The 19,342-nt window shown below is 43.7% G+C and overlaps 1 protein-coding gene across 12 annotated transcripts in view; it reads left to right on the top strand.

The window, feature by feature from the left end:
* Positions 1 to 19,342, top strand: part of BRSK2 (BR serine/threonine kinase 2) — a 300,725-nt gene that overhangs the window by 178,898 nt on the left and 102,485 nt on the right. The gene's annotated exons all lie outside the window — the stretch shown is intronic.

Raw genomic sequence — 19,342 nt, 5'->3', positions numbered from 1 at the left:
TTAAATGTGTGATTTCCCATATGTGTTGTCTGAATGCACTGAGTGCGGAAGAACCTGGGGAGGTGGTTTGCAGAGGGGCTGTATTCCAGGCAGACAAATGCACGTTTCTGCCACGTAGTGTGGCCAGGGCACTTGGGCTTTGCCTCCATCTCCCATCCCGGGATGCCCATGGAAAGCCTAACTCTTGTTGATCGCTTCACCTCTCCTGGTCTTTTCCCATGGTGTTGCTGGAACACTCGGATCTGATCCTGCTTGTTCTTTCTGTTTCTTCTAAGGGAACAGGAAGGCTTTGAAAGGGGCTGGTGGGCACCACTTGGTGCTTCCTCACCCCTCTGATGCTCAAATGGTGGATTGCTCCGGCTGCACATGCTCTCTCCTCTCTCTGATGCGTCATTACTTATTTGCTTTGTTCTGGGGAGTAGCAGTCTTTAGGATCATGCTTTAAGGATGCATGTTGATTTGCTTATAAAACAGGAAGGTTAGAGGGACTGAAAAGCGAGGGAATGAGAATTGGGTCAGACAGAAGCTTCCAAAAAAGCTTAGCTTATTTGGAGAAGAGAAGAAGTCAGAATAACAAACCATAGGACAGAGAAATTGATTTCCCGTTTCCTCTTCATCATACTCTCCTCCGGGTAAACCTGTTTCAGTTGATAGTGAATATTTCATGCAGTGCTGAGCGTTTTCTGTACTGTGGTGTCCTAGTTTTTCTACCTCCAGCCCCAAAGGAATGTTTTTACATCATGGAGCTTTAGTTTTGGGAAGGGGAGGAGGGAAGGGAGGCTACCAGCTTGCAAAGAGATGGCAACAAGAAATGGTTCAGAAAGTAGCTCAACTCTGATGCCTCAGCTGAGAATTGCACCGCCACTGCTGTGCCACCTCCCAAAAAGGGTTGGTTCCCGAGGGGCTGAGGCTAGGTTCCAGTCTGAGTAAAATAGCTCTAAAAACAGCACCTTGCCTCTGCCTGTGCCTGCTCTTAGTGCAGTGCCATAGTCACAGCTGCTTAGTTCTCTGACAAACACAAGCTGTTGTTCCTGCCAGCACTGCAGGACCTGCACAGCGATGGGTGGGAGGAGCGGTGTCTGTTCTGCCTTCTGCACCGGTGACCAGGCAGCTGCCTGGCTCCTTGCTGAGAGTCTCTCAGCCCTTCAGTACAGAGAAATCAGTTCCAGCCCTTTGCATTGGCTACTGTAGATTTCAGGTTGGGCACTTTGTCCTCCAAAGAAAACCCTCTAATCCGTCTGGGTATTTAAGAAGCAGGGTAAGGGAGCATTGTCATTCTGTCCCAATGTTTTACTACCTATTTTGAAATCAGTATTTTAAAAGTTTCCACATTCAAATTTCTGAAGCTGATGAAAGATCCATGGTTGAAACTGGGGCTGTGGCTCCACAGGGATGCAGCTCCACAGGGATGCAGCTAACTCCAAAAGTGTCACAGCAGGAGCTGTCCTACTGCAGCTCTGTCTGGATTTACCCCAGCACAGCGAGCCCCAAAGGAGGCTGCCTTCCCAGTCCCTTTGGATTTGCATTACAAGGTGTTTCTTCCCTGTGTGATTGGCCAAGTGGCTATGAACCCTGGAGAAGTCCCAGAGCCTCCATATGCTTAGTCCTATCAGCCTCCTGAAAGCACACTTTACCTGAGTAGCTGAATTAGCATCTGCTGGAACCAAGATAGCAGCACAGCACTTCAGAGTCTGACTCACCCTAATTATGGGCTGCACAGCCCAGCATTTGTGTTGTATCATTCCCTGCACGGTCTCTTTTCTCCCATCTTGCTGCGCTTGCCTTATGTGCTCATCGGCCATTATGAAGGAACACAAACTGGCAGAGCTTTCTCCGCAGACCACTGAGCTGCAGCTCCAGATCCTCTGTTGCCCCATGTTAGTCTGAAGCATTGAATTCTGGGAGTTCTGGGAGTTAGCTATGCAGCTTGTTAGTCTGCAGCAAGCTGTGTTTGTGCCTCCTGGAGGACATGGGACAGGAGCAGAGCACAGAGCTGCTTAGTTAATGGTGCAGGTACTATATATTGATCAGTGTAGAAAGGCCAGAAGAAGGTGATAGTACGCCTTCCCTTCTTGATGATTGCTGTCCGTTTGCAGGAGGGAAAGGGAGAAGAAAAGGGGGAGGGAGATGCTTTGTGGTGGGGTGGCATGAGTTTGTGATAGAGGCAGGAAAGCAGTGGAATATCCCCAAAGCGTGCTCCACCTCCAGTGTTACAAAACAGCAGTTCAGCAGGGGACACAGAAGCACTTAGGGAAACTGCGGCTGAAACTAAGTGAACCTTTCAGTCTTCTTATCGCAGCATTTCCAGTCCCTGCTTCAAGGAGAAACAATAATAAATAAATAAATAAAGCCTTGCAAAAGGAACTAGTATCCATCTAGAGCATTGGATGAAATAAAAAATGACAAACAAACAAAATCACTAGCCTTAGCTTTAGAAGCTGTTGTTAAAAATAAACTATCATTTGCTGCTGCAGCTCTGCCAGAACCTCCCTGCTGATAGCAGGAGACCCGAAGCACTGCCTCACTTTGCACTCCCTGCGCACTGTGTAGACTTTAACAGCTCTCTCTGTTGTCATGACAAACATTCCCGGCTTTTCAGCATGCAGCTTGCTCTGTTGTCACCCATCTACCTGTGATGCTGTCAGCCCTCCCTCCCAGATGACGAGGCACTGGGAGCGGTGTGTGGTATCTCTGTGTGCTTCTGACGTATGAGGCCAGGTGCTGACTGCCGATTCCTTGCTGCTCTCATGGCATGAGTGTGGAGCCAGAGCAGAAAAGGAGCTCACCGGAGCCAACTGCAGTCAGTGCTCAGCTGTGGCAGTGTGCCTTTCTCCATCTGACATGCTGCGGACTTCACCCTACACTACTTCATTCTCTGCAGGCTGCAAATCGAGATAGCGGTGACAGCTGGTGTTTGACATGTCATTTTCCGTCTGTGTTTGGCAGAGGGTGTGTCTTCCCATGTTCTATACTAATATCAATGTGCTAGCATTATATGTGCATTTGGAAACAGTGACAGACCGTCTCTGCCCTGACGGGTTTACAGTCTAAACAAGCAATGCATGTAAGAGGGCAGAAAAATGTGAGAAAAGTCAAACATCTCATTCTCTTTATTTTCTAATACTCAATTAAGGCTCAGATAGATTGACCTATCCAGGAAAAATAAGAAAGGTATTTAAGAAGTTAGAAAGTAAAGCCAGACCTTCTGGGTCCCAGAGTCAGTGCCTTGACCTCCCGCCCTTCTGAGTGCACCCATGGGCTGGTGTTGGTGTTGTACTTGTTGTGGGGGGGGTTGCCAGACCCAATGACTCCAGATCAAGTTATGAAACCCTTGTACAAGTTTATGGTTTCCTTTGAATATTGTTTCAGATCATCGATCCAACTGTAACTCTACCCATGAATCTTTTTTTATCTCAGAGGTTATCCTTTTTTTAGAGCATGTCAAAAATGAGTTTGAATGCAGATCTCATTCAAATTTGGAACTATGCATTTACACGCATAGGTTTGCACCTTTTATTTCTTTTTAATATTATCTCTGTTTTATATGCATATTTATGCCAGACGTTGTAAATGTGTCCAACATTTGGGTGTTCTTCCTTGAGGATATGTAGAACACGTTTACTGTAATGTGACAGATTGCTCTCAGCCTTGGTGGGACTGGCAACATCCTCTCAGCACCTCTGAAGTTTAGGGCTTAGGCCTAGATTTTCCACGGGAGCTCAGCTTCCATAATTAGGCCAGATTTTTGTTAGACTAAGTCAACAATAACATCCAATGGCTTCTGAGTGCCTTGAAAATCTGATTTTTATATGGTGCCTAGTTGGAGAGAGGATTCTTATTAAAATCTCAGCTGTGGGTAGTGAGCACCTGAAAATCTGTCTCCTGAGTATTTAAAGTGGATGATACAAAATTACTGAACTTTTTGGAAAATGTAGGCATTACCTGCTCCTGCCACCCACAGGATTGCTGCCAGGGGGGAACTCCTCCTTAAGGGGATTCCTGATGGAGGATTTGCATCATCTCTCTGAATTCCTGCTTGTTTCTGTTTGTCCCGCTGGATGAAATCATCACACTGTAAGGGTCATCTGTGACACTGAAGGGTTTGTTGTCAATGTTTATGTCCAGTCAGTGTTGCACAGGGTCTGGGAGCTCAGACATCACTGCATCTGCTTCGTACCTACATGTCAGGTCACATGGAGCTCCCTCATTTTTCTGTTGATTAGCTGCAAAATGGGGACACGCCTTACATTTCAGAGATGCTTGGCTGACTGATCTTTGTTTTGGAAAAGCCATTACTGAAAGAGGGCTTTTCTTCTGGTATCATATGCTGCATTTTGCCAAGCAGCTATGTTTGTTGGTAGCTTGAAAGGCAGAGCCTGTTTTCTCAGTCTCCCTGCTGCATTAGGGGGAGAAGAAATAAAGGTGTCTCTCTCCAAGGGTAAGTTAAAATAACCTTACAAGTGCTCTGACTTCAGTTTTGCTTCCCATAGTTTTGTACGTTAGGGACTGAAAGACAGTAGCTGTTGTGCTTCTTCCAGAAGACTGGCACTTCTGTGTGTCCATGCTGTACCTGACTGGGAAACTGACACAATCTTTGGTCTAACTCTGCAAAGATTATGGTGGGCTTTTGCATAGCAAGTTTCTCTTGTACACACATTGTAATGCCCTGACCTCCAGAACATCATCGTAACAGAGCCAGATGCAGCCTCTGTGAGTACTGCAGTGCAACTCTTTGTCACGTTTTTTTAAGGTCAGAGCCAGTATTTGTGTGCTGCAGCACACACAAAAAAGGATATTTCCCTTTAAAAGCAGTCAGGGAAGAGAGGAGAAAAGCCTTTCATAGCAAGGAGGAGACAGCATCCTCAGTCTTCAGGTGTCTGTGGCGGTGGCGGCAGGCACCACATCCCAAGTGATTAATGAGCAGCCAGGCGGACTGCGGGGAGCAGAGCACAAACCCTGCTGCGGGGCGGTAGTGGGGACACCCCGGGGAGAGGCAGGCTGCTCGGCACCTTGGAGCTGGGGGGTGTCTCGGGGGAGCTGAGGGCACAGGAGGCAGTGGCTTGAGTGGGGCTGATGTCTTCATCATCCGCCTGTGCCAGTGGCTTCGGCAAAGACTTATCTCCCGCCCCTGTGCTGCTCTGCTGAACAAAGGAGCTGAGAAACATAGCTTGACCCATTGGCTTTAGGTGGGCTTGGGGCTGGAAAAAGCAACTCTATTTTAAAAGGTGTCATAAGTGGAGGATAAAAAGGGAATTCTCCAGTCCTGGGTAAAAACAAAATATGAATCCTGTTTTAACCCCTTGTTCAATTTACTCTGCTGGTTTAGGATCACTCCTGCAGGAGCCAGGTGGGATTTCAAGTAGAATGAGGGCGTTTCTAGAAAGACACTCTGATTTTCTATAGCAGAAGGGACATTGAGTGTAGGCTCATCTAAGCTGCGCAGTAAGCTGTTTGGCAGTGGCTGGGGCACAAAGCGATGGTTTCACTACATAGTTTGTGTGTCTGCTGGGTCCCTGGTGTATTGTGAAAAGGGAAGTTTGCACAGGACTTGGAGATGGCCAGAAGCCGAAAAAAGAGGTGTGCAGCAAGGGCAACAGAATCAAAATGCTTTTAATCAAGTAATTCTGCCAAACAGGGCTTCTGGTGAAGTGCACACTCACCCATGAAGGCAATCCCCGCAGGTCATCTGAAAACCCTTTCGGTTGAATAATCAGTATGAAGAATTAAAAAAAGTAGGCTGGGCGAGCTGCTTCTGGCCTAAATTTGAAAATTAGACTCGCTCATTCATGTAAACTCTCAGTAGCTTTTCACAGTCCCACAACACCTCTGAGGTCCATGGCTTGCATCAGGCACTCCTAAGGGAAAGAAGCTTGCTGCAGGTGGGGCTGTTAGGGAATTTCAGGATGACCTCAGCAGAGTAACCCTACTGAGGAGCTAAGCAGAGGAGCTAGCTCCCATCTGGAGGCTGTCTGGGAAATGGTCGGGACATACATGCAGTTATTACGGAAAAGGATGAGTTTAGAGCAAGGACAGGACACAGCAATGCAGTACAATTCCCTTTCCTTCTGGAAGAAATGTTCTCATATTTGAAGGTATTCAGAGTGCTTTCAAGGGAGAACTGTTAGCTCTATTTTTCCTTTTTGCTTATTTTCTGTTTCTAACTTAAAGAATTGCTTTGTATTTCTCTAATGAGAATGTATCAGAGCTGTGTGCTGTATTTATTTTCCTGAAGTGAAGCTTCTGCTCAGTTGTTTGAAGTTATAACTGACAAACTCGGGCTTACTTGGTGGGTAGGCAGCAGTCCTCTCTCCTGTAGGCTTTAAGTGACTGATCATCTGCAGATCATGAGCAGGATAAGATATCAGAGACAAAACAATGCTTCAGGGGTCTTGGGATGCTTGGAGGGTGTTAAATTACACCATGAGGAGACATCTTGAGTTTCTTGAGCAAGTACTGTTCCCACAGAGAATAGGAATGGGAGTGCCTGTCTCCTTGGATAAATGAAGACTTGTCCAAAGAAATCTCACTGGCAGCAGCTCTCCAAAATGCATGTTGAATGAGTCAGACATAAGGACTGCCCACTTCTTGCTTGGCCACCTGAAACATTTACATTGACCACCAAGAGCTTTCATACTAAAGGTATTTCTCTCATACAGCTTGCCAGAAGTTACAATATAGTTTTTCCCTAACCTTCTTACATCACTTCACTGTCTTCTGTGGTTTTCAAATGGAGCATAGGCTATATAAGAATGGTGAAGACTAAAGCAAGCACTTGGAATGCTGTTGAAAGGGAAGTAACATATTTTCTACAAGTTCATGTCCACAAGTATCCTGAAGGGAACACGGAAAATCACAATGAAAAATCACTTCTGCCTCAGAAAGAAAGTAGCATGGAAAATACTAATGGTTTAGAAGCATTAGGAAGCATAAGAATGCAAAAACAGAAGAACGGTCAGAAAAAGGCTTTCATAGTCCCTAGGACTTCACAGAGCATGACTGAGTGGCTTCTGTGGTGATGTAAGGAATCCACTCCAAAATAAAATCAAGCTCTAGTTTGTACGTGTAATATTTACCTACTCTAAATACAAGAATGTATAGGCAGCAGAATGATGCCAAAGGACATGATAGAACTCTTGGGATGGAGTAGGACTGTGATCAAAGGAGGGAAAATTGCCTTCACTTTCTCTAATAGTTAAGTAGAACCCTACAGAGAAGAGGGCTGGCCTCTGAAAATCATCCTGTCAACTACTGTTTCATCCCTTCTCACTGAATGACACCCAGTTATAATTTTAGGACCCTTGAAGAGAAAAAGGACTTCTCCATATTGTTGTGTTCCTCTGGCAAACAAAATGTGAGGTTGGTTTAAGGAAAACTTTGTAGAGCTTTCCTGTGTACCCTGCAAGATTACCTTGCAGAAGTCCTTAGTTCACAGAGAAAGAACACTACCCTGCTGTCCTGTGGAGTTTTGCAACAACCCACAGAAGGCAAATCCTTTACCTGGAGTGCATATTTCCTACTTAGAGGAGGGGCTGTGAATAGGGATTATTGCTGTATCGGTGCAGGAATCAGCTTAAGAATAGGACACAGTACACAAATTAAATTTCTGAGCCATATTTTAATTCATACTACACAGCAATGTGATACAGTATAATCCTTGCCTACAGTATCAGCCTTCCTGTCAGTATTCCCTTGCATTTTGTTGTTATGTGACAGATGGCAGCAGAGGGGCAGTCTGACAAAATGGCGTCTGACATGGAAGAATGGATGAAGCAAAAGTATGGAACTCAGAAAAAAAATCACATTCATTAATGCGTGATAAACATTTCTGGAGACAAAACAGTGGATGTGAGTACAGCGAGGCTGTGGGTGGTGCATTTCAGCAGTGGTGAAAGCCACAGTCGTCACCTCCGCAGATTTTTTTGCGAGCACAACATGCAGACTTTTGTTCGTAACTGACAAAGATGCAGAACTAATGGTGGTGACTCTGTTGAAAAAGTAATGCTTTGTAGCTGAGAATTTGCTCTATCAAAGAGTGTTATTGTGTTCTTTGTATCTGTTGTAGTTTCCATGGAAATAAATAGGAGATGTTACTTCTGGAGTAGCCTAGGTATAATGTAATGATCAGCTACCCCTAAAGATCTTGAGGTTTTGCATACCATCTCGCTAGATTCCCTATGGTGCAAGGGCAACATCTTTGTCTGACTTCTTATGTCTTTGTAAGTCAGGATTTAACACGTGAGCTGAGCATCACAGACTCTGTTTCCTGCTATTTGAGGTTACTGCTGGGTTTCCTCAGTGTGATGGTCTGCCTCAGCAGGATTTTGGTGGAGCTTTTATCTGTCCTATGTTTGTGTGGGAGGCAGCAGAAGCTTTTCATGGAATGGAAGGCTTAAGTCCATTGGAAGTAAGGGAGCTAATTATGTCTCCTCTAAAGAGAAGTAATTGGTTTTCTTTTCTGTTGAGAGAGGATGACATGTCCATCATCCCTCACCTTTTCATTCCAAAACAGTGTTGTGATTGTATTGCTGAGTCTTGGAAAACTCCCTGATTCACAGGTTGATTTTTGCATGTTCCAAACATCTGGGAATAAGGTTCAGCTGACTGATGAATGTGAACTCTGGCAGAAAATACTGAAAAATTGGAAAGGTAGGTGGGTAGATCTAGCCCAGCTGTCCATTTCATATATTGCTGCTTTCAAATTTAGCTTGCTGTTTTCCTAGTAAACTGTTTATAAGCACTTTTTACTCTGCACATGTAAGCGTTATCATAAATGTTTGGCAAGTGCAAGGGACTAAGGTGTACAGGCCTAAGATGGTATGATTTAAGTGAACTTCAATTTTTCTTTTGTTTTTGTAATGATTGCTCTGCTGCTTTCAGGAATGACTACAAAAAATGTCTGTTGCCACGCCTGTTCTCTTCAGAGAATTAAACTAATTTGCTTATCATTTGGACTTTCTTGTAACTTCCTATATGTAATTGTTTTGTCTTTAGTGCTAACCTTAGAGATGCGTTATTTCCTGACATAACAAAGTGTGTTGAAGTGAAATATCTTTCAACTCAGTGTTAGATGTGTTGTGTAGTGCAGACATGAAGGAAAAGGAAAAGCCTCAGGTATGCAATTACACTCAAAGATAACCATTCTGAAAATGCAGGACCCACAACATCTGTAGAAATAATGAAAATACCACCTTCCTCAAGTTTAAAGTGCATTAATTTAATTGGTCTCCATGCAGTAATGCTGTGCTGGTGGGTGCATCTGCATTGCAGCATACATAGTGTACGGTATCTATAGTCATAAAAATGTGGTTGACTCAGGTAATTCAAGGGAGAAATTTTCTACACTGCAGACTGTCACTATGTAGAAAAGATCATCTATTTTAGCTCAGGGAACGTTTCAGCTCAGGTTTAGACTGATAAAGCTAGAGAGTTCTGTGTTATGACCCAGAAAGGCTCGAAAATACTGCAGAGTGGTATAAATGAGATTTGGACAGTAATGTTCTAGGTGCAGCTTCGTAAATAGGCAGGCCTTTGTTTGCAAGACTTACCTCTAGGGACAAAGAACTATAAGATGGAATTTGCTTTTCGTTGCTGCCTATCTCTTGTCTCATTTTGTAGGAAGAGTACCACAGAGTTTGAGTTAAAAGTATATGCCAAAGCTAAGTGCTCCTTAAAGTCCAAGCAGACTGAATAATGCATTGAGAAGTATAATGAAGATGTGGAAAAAAATTGTTTGACTCCAGAGAATATGCTTGAAAACTTTATAAGTCTTTCCTGTTGTTTTTCTTCCATAATTTCTTGCCATTGTTAATGATCTGTATCTAATTCTGTCAAAATAAGGATGATTTTCTGTTTCCTGAAGGCCACAGCATTTGATAATTTCTCTTTTTTGGAAGACAACTTCCTGAAGAGCAAAGCTGGGGGGACTTTCATGCATGCAGATGTCACACAGCTTAGTCTCAGCAAGACCTCAAGGGAGCACACTAGAACTATATGTAGAAAGCAATTGTCTCTGGGATGTGTCACCAAGAATGTGGGAAAGTTGAAGTACTTTGAGGTGCCCGCCTACTCCTTTCCCACAAGCATGGCACTGTAGCTGGACAGCTATCATCTACCTCCCAAGTCAGGCTCTGAGATTTTTCATCAAGGCTTTTTGATTCCAGTCTACTTTGTGGCTATGTGTAAGCCTTAGATGTAGTCTGGATATGCAGTATTCCTTCTGAGGTTTCTGAGTTCATTTGAGCAGCAGGAAGGGACTAATACCTTGCCAAGCTTTGCCACTCTCAGTAAACATCTAAGATCTGAATACTTGTCTTTTTTTGCTGTCTGATTCTGAGAGTTTTGTGGGTTTTGATGAGCTGGGGAGAAGGGTGAGAAAAGAGTACTCGTTCTGTTACTTCATGTTCACCGGAGTTTGACTGGACCATGGTGTAAGGATGTGCCCAGAGCTGCCTGAGCTCTTCTTTCTCAAGGAGATTTGAGGAATGTGGAGAAGGAATGACTTTGCTTATCCTCATTGCCTGTTCAGAGATGCTTGAGAGCATCTCTTTACAGTGTTGTTTGTAAATCTCCTTTGCCAAGAGGTTTCTTGATCCTGATAGTGGTGTTGATCGGCTGCAAGATGTCATCAGCACCTCCAGCAATAAAGGGCCGATGTGTGATGGGAAGAATATGAGAAGAGCAGAGATAAAATAGCTGAGAAACAAAATGTTCCTTCATTGCTGTCTTTGATCTCTTAACTCCCAGCTGTGAGAGATCCTGGATGCTGATGGCAGCAATCGACTAATTTTCTGCAGCTTCTATTGCATGTACAAAACAGAGGAAGACGTTGTCTTCACTGAGGGGAGTACAAAGTCTTGCTGTAATGTCTTCTGTTGCAGGCTGACCCTGGGGGAAAACAGTGAGTACAGGCAGACTCAAAACTGAAGTAAAATCTGCAGTTTTATTTCTCTTTTCTCTCTGTCTCTTATTTTGTGCTATAGTTCCCACCGCATTTGCCATCCTTTTTATACATTGAAACCCAAGTAGAACTCCCACCCGGTGTTGCTGTCTCTGCCCTCTCCTTGATGTCAAAGGAACAAACAGAATGGGCAGGCACCGTGGAGAAATCTGTTGCAACAGGGCTAGTATCAACTTGAAAACTTGGTTCACTTCTCAGCACTGAAGCACAGTAGCTGCAGGAAGGGGAGAGGAGAGCTTTGCAATATCAACTGAACTGTCCAGCAGTAGTTCATTCCTGACCTGAGACTGAGACTGAGTCTATGAAGGTAAATTTGCCATGGGAATCACCAAAGAACTGAGGTTCCCTGGGTTTGTGCCTCACTGCTGCTGGCTAGATTCAGGCAGATAGCCCAGAGATGAAGGTATTTCAAGGTCACTGCTGATTTCCCGTGCTGTTCAGTCCTGTCTTGAAAGATACGAAAAGACATGTCTGTGGTTGAGGTGGCTCTATAATAAAAGGTTATAATCCCATGTATATGGGTTGGCAGCGATGTTTGAAACTGAAGAACTAATTCATTTCTTTATGGAGAGACAACCATTTTTTCAGGCCTTCCCATCTATAAAAGGAATCACATTTGTTGAGAGAAACCTATATAAAAAATGAAATATTGAAAAATCTGACCCAGGGTGATGCATATTGAATTCCTTTCCTGTTATCATCCAGATTCATATTCCACATCTCTTTTACTCCAGAAAAAATTCATGGATAGGGGACAGATTGAGCCTTGGAAGAGCCTCGGGTGGGATCTCACTTACTGTTCCTTCTTCAAGTAAATCTATGCTGAGGAAATGCAGAGAATGCATAGACAGAGACCACAGGGGAGGCAATGTCTGAACAAGTGCATTTGTTAGTGTGCAGAGTGCCTATTTTATGAAAAAAGCAAACTAGTGACATGAAGAAGGTCTTGGGATCACTATACATAAGACAAGCTGGAGATACACAGGGTAACACAGAGCTGGCACAGGTCAAACTGGAGCTGCTGTTCACACTGTAGTGTGCTACAGACTGCTTCAAACCCATTGGAAAGGAAGGCAGGGAGGCCAGCAGTTGCTTGACCTCCCTGAGTACGCAGCCACTGGCTCCACAGCTTGGCAGAGAGTCAGCTCTTGTCTCCTCTGTCTGCCACTGCCAGGCTGCCCCCCAAGGCTCCCTCTTTATTGCAAAGAAAAGTGCAAACATGAAATTTGTGTGTCTGTGTTGCCCTTGGCCTTGTTGTTGTTCCTGGATGAGGTCCATGCTGCTGTTTGTCCAAGACTGTGTCCCTCTGGGAGGTGCAGTTGCGCTTCAACAGCACGTGCAGAGAATGGACCAAAGAGGAGAGCAGTGGGTTCTTCAGTCTCTGCTTCCTTTGCTGTGTGGGGCTGTAGGAGGTGGATAATCTCTTTAGATACCTACCATTTGCATGTCCATGAGTTTTTTAACTCAGCTGAGGTGAGACCTTGGCATACATGTACATACAAACACCCAGCCAAGTGGCACACAAAAATTAAAAGCAGAGGGATACAGTAGAAAAACAGAAATCATATTATATGTTTTCCACTCTTTGAAATAGTTGATGTCATTATGCTTTTCATGGAACAGCACAAAGCAGCAATAGTGTCTGGCTTTCTGCCTCTGATCTCTGCAAAGCTTCAGCTACTCTGCCCACTCTCAGAGCATTTGTTATTTGCCTTGTTTCTTTGAGATGGCCATTAAGGAAAGATTTAGAGAAGGAAACAGCATCTATCCTATTGATTACTTCAGGAAGAGTGTTAGGGAGAAAGTGTAAAGGACGTTTGTGTAAGACAATCCACAGAGATAAACAAGGCCGGTGACTAATGGAGAAAGCAAGGAATAGAGAGAAAGAGTCTATCTGAGACATGTAGGAAATGGTGGAGTTTACCCTTTGAAGTTTTTCCAAAAGTGTCCTTTTAAATTTCTCTTCCTACTGCTGATGGACTCCCTGAAGGATCCAGTCCGTGATGCTGCCGGCATCTCCGCACTGTCTCATTGCCTTTCCTGGATACTCTTTGTGCTCCTGGGAGCCCCTCTCTCTTATCACAAGCCTCAACCGATGCTTTCAGAAGCTCTGCACTGTATTCTTGGCAGCACATTATGCTGTGCTGTGCTATACCAACACTTGTGCTTGCCCATATTCCCTTAATGGGATTCAGCAACTTCTGCTTCCTCTACCATCTCTGGCTCAGACATTCCAGCATTGTCTCTGGTGCTGCCGTATTAAATTTGTAAGGTCTGTATTCCGCCCTCTCAGCTCTGTGTTTGGTGCTTTGCACTTGTGCAGTTTGAGGTTGAACTATCCATATTCCTCAATTTTGCAACTTGTTTCTTCTCTGAGTGTAGTGGTTGTTTTCCTGTAGCTGAGTGTAGTTCCCCCAGGGCATTTGGAATGAATAGCAGTATGTTCTTTTGGGGGAAAGATGTGTTATGAGCAGCACCACGTTCTTAGGCTGTTTTTGTGTTCTATAATATATATGTCTTGAGAAGATCCAAAAGAAAAAAATGATTGTTCATGAGACCTGTATCACAGGTGTATGTTTATTGGTCCTTCAGGAGAAGAGCTTGAGGGGCATACTGCCTACAACACTGCTTGTGGGGACCAGGCTCTAGTTTCTAAGTTGGGGTGAGCACTGCAGAGTTAGGGTGGCAGGGACAGCTTTGGAGCAGCAGCTGGCATTCTTCGGAAAGGCTTGGCTGTGGTTGCTGATTTGGAGTAATGGGTTTCTCATAACAAACTGGGCTGTACGTGAATCGTTTTGGTTTTTTTCCCAGATGAAAAAAAAACAGCTGTGCAAGCATTCTGCTTTGGGTAAAAGCAAGCACAGCACACATCAAAATTAAAAACCAAGATAAGGGAGGGGGGGGGAAAGGCAAATAAAGTATCAGGTCCTTTCCCCTGCGGAGAGGCTGTTGGTTTGAGTTCAGTCCCCTGTGCTGCTTGGTGCTGGCAGCCAGGGTGAGGCACTCAGCAAGGCGACGGGAGGCACAGGGAGGCTCTTTGCCTTGCGGTGTAAAAGGGCTGATTCTGCTGACTGCTGGCAGAGCCTTGCACGTCACTCACTTGCTAGCTGTGTACTACCGGGCAGCAGATAATCTCAAGTGCTGAATGAATAAATCCACTCCTTGTCAGCTCCCATCAGTGTCCCTCGCATGAAACCCTGATGCTTCTTAAAGAAGCATACGCTGGGGATAAGTTTAATGGCTGTATGTAGTCGGTAGCCTATGGCAGAGTGCTGAGAAATGCTGCAGGTGGTAACTGCTGAGTTAAACCATGAAGATCTTGAGAGGGATTTTCTGTGATTAGATAACCACTGGCCTCCAGACCCTGCTTCTTCAGGGCCTTGTAATCAACAAGCTAGGCCAGGTGGCCTTGCCTGTTGTGGAGGTACAGTGAAGCCAGCAGAAGGGACATGGTGCGGATTCTCACCATGACACATCAGCTGGTTTCATACTCTCAGATGTTATGCCAGATTTTGAAATTCACTGCAGCTCCTGCAATGCAATTTTAAAGAGACTATGGAAAAATACTTGTTTCAATAAAGACAAGTGGAAACTGACATTCTATTATAGCAGCAGTTTGTGGAAAATGAGTTCCCTACCAAAGATTCATGGTATAAAAGTTTGCACATGCAAATTTGAACATCAAATATGCAACTCACTTGTTTCTAACACATACCTATTTTCATTTTCATTTATGGGGAAATAACTTTGAGAAACACACATGCAAACAAAAATTGTGATAGAATGAGCCCATAATAGAGCTTTCAATAAAATGAAGAATTGCTCAGCTTTCCAGTAATTTTGTCTGTTTGTTGTATTTTGTACAGCTTTGTTTAGCTGCCTGATTCTATGTATATCTAAATCTAGTTTCCCCTCCTCATTTATCCACTTTTTATAGAATCTTCTCGTAATTACTAGTACTTAGCAGAAAACCTGAATTCATGTTAAAGCATTTAATTAGTCAAAATTGTGTAATAGAAGATTTCTTCCAGATACCACTTAATGATCATTAGAAGGTCTGATTCAAAGCCCACTTAAGTCAATTGATGCCTTTTGTTGACTTCAATACACTTCGAATCTGGCTCACTATATTCAGAAATTTGAAGCTAATGGCTAGAATAGCAGCAGGAAATGCTCTCTTGTAGGTAGCCAACTTTTGTGGTTCTCCATTTGCTTCTATAGTGGCCTGCTGAAGAAGTTTGGGATAAATGTAATGAAAGGCTACTTTCACTAAGAGAGATACCAATTAAATTCAGAGCTGCAGAGGAAGATCTTGTAATGTTTCATCATTTAAAAACTGTTCTTTTCCACTTCTAACCTGTTTATGTTTCCATTGGAAGTAAAGATACAAGTAATCCAACATGATATTGCTTACATTATTGTAATAACTAAAGTTAGTTTGGAAGAATGATATCTGCACATTAGTGACCACACAGGACGTGCTAGGTTTACAGTTACTTGTATAAAACTTCTTCTGTTTTAATGCTGTTCTCTGAAGAATAGTCTTTTTTTTTTATTCTGCTATCATGGAAAAGCATGAAAACTTTGGTCATCACCAAAGCAAGTCATTTTTAGCAAAAGTAGGAAGATTCTAAGGTCTATTCACGGGATATGAACTGGTATGCCAGAAATGCAGAATTTCCAGAGACCTGGAAGATATTGGTTTTTTACTATCTGGTACTTTTGGTTTTGCTCATTAGGAAAAATTCACAACAAATGTACAGCCTACAGGACTTTCTTGCTCCTGACCAGCCAGGACACCTTTTTGAATGTGGATACAAGAAGAAAGGAATCTTTCTTCATCACTGAGACATATGTGATGAAGATGACGCATGTGGCTCCCTCCATCTGCTCTCCTTGCTTTGTAGGTGAATTTGCACCCCGCCTGTCTGTGATTTGGAAGGCGAGGGAGCAGAGCACTTGTCAGCAGTGGAAACTGTGCTGATGAGATGGGTTTAAACAAGAGAGATTCCTCTGGGAGAGAAGGAGGGTGAAGTAGAGGCGGCAGAGAGGAAGCGGAGCTTTGCAGTATTCCTCTAAGGGTCACGTTGCCCTCATGTTGCTCTTCGTCATTAGCTGAATCACTGGAGCATCCTGTCAAATCAGCCTCCTGCATAGATTTTTAAAGCCTCTAATTGGCACCTGCACAGTTACAAGTTAGCAGTGTGTCTCCATTTGCCCTGCACAGACTTTCACTGCTTTTCCTTTTAGCTCCAAGGCATTGGTGTGCTGCACAGTCAATAACCTGCTCTGATATGAGGCAGCCCAGACTATTGCTGGGATCCCATCACATGCCCTGGTGTCTGTCTGATGCAGAGGGCTCCACTTTTTTTCCTTTTTTTTTAACTACTATGCAAATGTTTCTCCATGTATACTGTTTATCACAGACTCTGAGCCTCCCCAGACAGGCTATTCTGAGTTTGGCCTGCTTTCTGATAATTGCTTCTGCATTAAAGCAAACACCCCTGCAGGGTTTCTTTGCTCTCCCGTCCTTGCCAGTTCTGAGCTGGACAGCACTGTGCAGCCTGAAAGCACAGGAGTGCACAAAAACAGGCAAGGCAATAGCTGCCAGAGCTTTAGGGAAGAAGGCAAAGCCGCCTCCTTTATATAAGGCCTCTTCGCTTTTGTAGAAAGGTGGTACCTCTCCTTTGCTGCCATCAGTAAAGTTGCTGGTGAGATCTACTGTCCGTATCCAGCATTTAACAGTTTCTGGCTTCTCTGTGAGAAAAGGAACCAAGAGGGCCACCCAAAGACAAAAGCTGCAGTTGTTGCCTTGGGAAGGTGGTCCGCTGCAGGTTTTTGGGAACCCTCATATTTCTTTGAAGAGAGAAGAGACGGGGCACTGCTGTCAGATTTTTGAGGAAGATCAGTTTGGCTGTTCAGAGACCTGGGAGTCTCTTGTTGTTCAAGCAGTACAGCCACCAGTGTTTTGTCAGTGTCCTGGGCATAGATTGATCTACTTAACGTGCTTTGCATGATGTTACGATGTGGAATACCGATAGCAAAAATTCCAAAACCATGACATTCAGTAGGCCCAGACAGTGAGAAGTATAATCACTTTTCCTTCATAAAGCTCCTTCTCACTGAAGACTTGTACAGGTCCCACTTTGAAGGGTAGGTTGGTTTTATCCCTGGTTTACAGATAGAAAATAAGTAGTAGATTGGAAAGCTGGCTGAGGAAGCGCAGCACATGACTGAATACATTGCAGGGAGCAGTGCTGCCAAGCACTGCCAAGCTGGATGTTTTCTGCATACCTGAGCTTGAAGTCAAGACCTTTGAAACTGTATTTCCTCTGGGGACTTTTGTTTCCAGGAAGTTAAAAATATGTGTAGGACCTTGTACGCTCTTACACTTAAAGTGATGAAAGTAAAGGAACTTAGGTTATTTCCTTTTAATAGCTTTGTAGCCTGTTACCTACATACTTGCTTTCTTGTCTGATTTTCTTTTACTGAACACAGGCCATGCAGTGCTGTAAGTGGATCCCCCTCTCTGAACAATACTCATAAATCACTGCCTCATCTCTCGCTTTAGGACAGTAGCCAAGCAGGCCCCTGCCGGGATGCTGCTATCCATCATTTACTTGGTCTGAATGTGCATTGCCAAAGCACCCACCAAGAGGTTTTTTGAGAGTGAATCAGGATGGAGAACGGTTTGAATGACCACAGCCATAGCTAGTGCAGTGGTTGTGTTCCCCTTGACTTATCCGGTCTTGCTCATCCAAAGAGAACTGTGCTGTGAGAGCTTCAGCTTCTAGCAGTTATGGTGCATGATGCTAATGCCTGAGTCTGATTACTATTGCAGAATTGTGAGAGGAAGCGCTTTTTCTGTTTTGTTCTTCCTCATCCTTGAAGCAAATCCAACTTCAGCAAGCTCTCTGCAATGTCAGTGTATCCCATAGGGTAAAAGAGCAACAAGTTTTTTTGAAGAGAAGGTAAAAATTACATAAACTAGCTCCCCTGCCATTTTTTCACAGAGGAGTAGCTGTTCAGTTGAGGTCTACTCACGTCTTGCTTCCTGTTTGTATAAGTGGCTTTCATCTGAGTGCTGGTCATGAGCCAGTTATGCCTACAGAGCTGTCAACATCAGATACTCTGTATCTCTGAATTCATACTTTTTCTGAAAATGCTGTATACTTATATGTTTACATGCTGGTGCATGTACACAAATCCAGTAGAGCCTCCTTATACACTTTTCTTCATTTCCTTGTAGTAGCTGTTTCCAGAGATCACAAGTGTGGAAATGGGTCTCTCTTTTGAGTCTGCAGAGTGTCTTTGAAGGAATAAGACTGACACATGAAAAAACACACTTTTCTCCATCCATACATAAGAAAAGCCAAGTGTGATGCCTTTGTGTGGAAGTATTGAGGAAGAGAGATCTGGGGTGATAGCCAGTGTGCCGGGAGATCCTCCTCCCCTTTTTATTGCTGGAAAACTAGCACTTTCTAATTTCCTGCTGAGTATCTTACTAGCACGCAAAGAAGGTTGTTTGTGTTCTGGTTTAGTAGAGGATGATATTTCAGGAAATTAAATGACATCAAGAACTAAGGCTATACTGAAACAAGTTCCTAATTATTTGTCTGAGCCCTGCTGAGGAAATGTTCAAGGAAGCTTTTGTAGTTTGTTCATGTTTGGATTGTTAGGATAGCAACTTCAAGACAATCATTTATTTGAAGAACTGGAAAAAAAAAGCCCTATGTAGTTGTTCTTGTTTTCATCTTTAGGGCATTTTCTTGGCTTTTTGGATTCCTGGAAATTTCTGTGTTGCTTAGACTGCATGCTGTTGCAGAGTTTATTTCAGTTATCTACAATCTCCACAGTGCTACGTTAACTCCCTGCAAGTTAGCCTAGGTCAAATCAGAGCAGTCACAGTCTGGCTTTGAGCAGCACTGAGCAATTTTGCTAGCAGCTGAGGAGCTGCTCTGACTTCATCTCTAATGAATACCCTTAGTAATTTCAAGTTAAAACCACGCTGCAGTCATGATAGGAATTTTGGGTAAGAACAAGACCTGTGCTAATTACAGAGACTTAGTCACAACTTATTAACTCAGTGTTGAAGACACGCTCTTAGAAGTAGCTGTGCTTGGGCAGATTGGGAATTGAGAGAAAACAAGGTCTTACGCTTAAGGATCTGAACACCAAAGCTCCAGTAATTGGGTTTAATTTCTTGTTGTACTTTGTACTTCTTATGTCTCCTCTTCTATTTTTTTCTCTTTCTGTGCCTCAGTTCTGCAGCTCCGAAATAACAATACTCTTCTTCTCCCCTATATATACAGTGCCAGTTCTTCAGGATGCGAATTTTCTCATATCAATGGAGCATGCAGTGCGTAGTGCAGTGTAGCCACTCAT

This window comes from Meleagris gallopavo, chromosome 5 (assembly GCF_000146605.3).
Source record: "Meleagris gallopavo isolate NT-WF06-2002-E0010 breed Aviagen turkey brand Nicholas breeding stock chromosome 5, Turkey_5.1, whole genome shotgun sequence".
Classification (NCBI taxonomy): domain Eukaryota; kingdom Metazoa; phylum Chordata; class Aves; order Galliformes; family Phasianidae; genus Meleagris; species Meleagris gallopavo.
The sequence above is the reverse complement of the archived record's forward strand: the minus strand, read 5'-3'. Positions and strand labels throughout refer to the sequence as shown.